Genomic DNA, 3,055 nt, shown 5'->3' with positions numbered 1-3,055 from the left:
ATTAGAGAACACTTAGGACTCATGACAACCAAATACAACGTGGAATCCTGGATCGTACCAGTAAAAAAGACATTAGTAGTGAAACTGGCAAAATTATTTCAGTAGGGTCTACGGATTAGTTAGTGGTATTGTATCAGTGTTAATTTCCTGATTTTGATCATCTTACTAAAACTATATAAGATGTGGTCGGGAAAACTGGGTAAAGGATATCAGGGATCTCTGAACTTTGCAACTTTTCTCTAAGTCCAGAATTATTTCAAAATTTAAAAATCAGGCTGGGCATAGTGACTCATGCCTATAATCCTAGCACTTTGGAAGGCTGAGGTGGGAGGATCACTTGAGCCCAAGAGTTCGAGATTAGCCTGGGCAACATGGCGAAACCCCATCTCTATTTAAAAAAAAAAAAAGAAAGAAACAAAGTGTAAATATTAAAAAGAAATAGCTGGTAAAGAGGAATAAAGGGAAGTACAAGTAAACATTTGCTTTTTATTAGACACCTTAAGAGTCCAAGTCTTGAATTTTTACTACTGAAAACAGTACGAACTACAGACGATCATGTTTACTTTAACTTAAATCATATTCAAAACTATTACTAAATAGTGCTAACTAGAACCTGGGAAGGGTAGAGGAAAGGGGAGATAAGGAAAGGATTTTTTAACCAATACGAAATTACAGCTAGATAAGAGGAGTAAGTTCTAGTGTTCTATAGCACTGTAGGGTAACTATAGTTATTATTTATTTGATATTTTTGATGGCTACAAGAGAGAACTTTGAATGTTCTCAACACAATAAATGTTTGAGGTGACACTAATTACCTTGATTTGATCATTATGCATTGTACACAGATGTTGAAATATCACACTGTACTCCATAAATATTTACAATTATTAAGTGTCAACTAAAGAAGACTATTCATACTAAGAAAATGCTCTTAAAAAATGACTCTGAGTATTTTGCCTGCTTCCTGATGAGCGAGGAGACCGGTGATCTGATTCTTGGACTACCTTAGCCACATGGCCCCCAAGCACCTGTTTCCACTCCTGCCTCAAATGAAGAAACCAAGACCACCTCTTGCCCTGAGGCCAGAGAAGACATCGACCTCTGCAGGCTTGCCAAAGAAAGGAGAAAAAGAAGAGCAAGAAGCAGTTGAACACATTGATAAAGTACAAAATGAAATAGACTTAATGAGTGAGGAAATTTTGAAAGTAGAACAGAAATATAACAAACTCTGTAAATAATTTTCTCAGAAGAGGTCGGAATTGATTGCCAAAATCCCAGATTTTTGGGTAACAACATTTGTCAACCATCCCAAAGTGTCTGCACTCCTTGGGGAGGAGGATGAAGAGCCACTGCATTATTTGACCATAGTTGAAGTGATGGAATTTGATGACATTAAATCAAATTGCCAAATAGATTTTTATTTTGATGAAAATTCTTACTTTGGAAATAAAATTCTCTCCAAAGAATTTCCTCTGAGTGAGAGGGGTGATCCATCTTCAAAGTCCACTGAAATCAAATGGAAATCTGGAAAGCATTTGACAAAACATTCAAGTTAAATGCAGAATAAAGCCAGCAGGAAGCAGCAGCATGTGGAATTAGAGAGCTTCTTTACCTGGTTTACTGACCATTCTGATGCAGGGCCTAAAGAGTTAGGAGAGGTCATCAAAGATGATATTTAGCCAAACCTTTTACAGTACAACTTAGTTCCCAATATGGATGATGAAGAAGGAGAAGGAGAAGATGATGATGAAGATGAAGAAGGAGAAGGAGAAGATGATGATGATGAAGAAGAGGAGGAAGGATTAGAAGGTATTGATGAAGAAGGGGATGAGGATGAAGGTGAAGAAGATGAAGATGATGAAGGGGAGGGAGAGGAGGATGAAGGAGAAGATGACTAACAGAATACTGATAGATTCCAACCTTCTTTTTTTTAATTATTATACTTTAAGTTGTAGGGTACATGTGCACAATATGCAGGTTTGTTACATAGGTATACATGTGCCATGCTGGTTTGCTGCACCCATCAACTTGTCATTTACATTAGATATTTTTCCTAATGCTATCCCTCCCCCAGCCCCCCACCCCTCGACAGGCCCCGGTGTGTGATGTTCCCTGCTCTGTTTCCATGTGTTCTCATTGTTCAACTCCTACCTATGAGTGAGAACATGCAGTGTTTGGTTATCTGTCCTTGTGATAGTTTGCTGAGAATGACAGTTTCCAGCTTCATCCATGTCCCTGCAAAGATTCTATCTCCTTTTGAGATGAAGTCTCACTCTGTCACCCTGGCTGGAGTGCAGTAGTGTGATCTTGGCTCACTGCAACCTCCGCCTCCCAGGTTCAAGCAATTCTCCTGCCTCAGCCTCCCAAGTAGCTGGGACTACAGGTGAGTGCCACCACACCCAGCTAATTTTTTGTGTTTTTAGTAGAGACAGGGTTTCACCATGTTGGCCAGGATGATCTCGATCTCCTGACCTTGTGATCTGCTCACCTCAGCCTCTCAAAGTGCTGGAATTACAGGCGTGAGCCACTGCACCTGGCCCCAACCTTCTTTTTTAAAAAATTTTCTCCAATCCCTGGGAGCAAGTTGCAGTTTTCCGTTTACCCTTTTTTTCCCCTCTTGTGCTCAATCGCCCGGTTCTTGTGGACTCTTTTCTCTACACCATGGTTCTCAACCTATTTTGGGAGAAATACCTTGAGCAGAATACAATGGAAAAAGTGTCTCTACCCCTTTCTGTTGGAAATTCATTTTCATCCCTTCCTGTCTGAACAGAAACTGTACAGAATCAACACCATCGAGCTCTGAGGGAAAAAAGAAAAACCTGTTCCCTTTGCTCTGCTGGAAGCTGGAAGGTGCGAGGTCGCTGTGTAGCAGTGCACAGAATTCTAGCTTCTTTTCTCCTTTCTCTGTACATTGGGCTCAGAGAGTACACTGTGTCTCTATGTGAATATGCACAGTTAGCATTTCCCAACATGCATCTGTCTACTTTCTTTTGTTTAAAAAAAGACAAAAAAGCTTTAAAAAATGGAGTTATAGAAGGTCAGCAAAGGGTGAGAT

General features: G+C 39.9%; 1 pseudogene; it reads left to right on the top strand.

The window, feature by feature from the left end:
• Positions 1-989: 989 nt before the first annotated feature.
• Positions 990-1,898, top strand: LOC105522376 (annotated as a pseudogene).
• The last annotated feature ends 1,157 nt before the right edge of the window (positions 1,899-3,055 follow it).

The sequence above is a fragment of the Colobus angolensis genome, unplaced genomic scaffold (genome assembly GCF_000951035.1).
Source record: "Colobus angolensis palliatus isolate OR3802 unplaced genomic scaffold, Cang.pa_1.0 Scaffold428, whole genome shotgun sequence".
In the NCBI taxonomy this organism is placed as follows: Eukaryota; Metazoa; Chordata; class Mammalia; order Primates; family Cercopithecidae; genus Colobus; species Colobus angolensis.
This window is presented reverse-complemented; position numbering and strand designations above follow the sequence as displayed.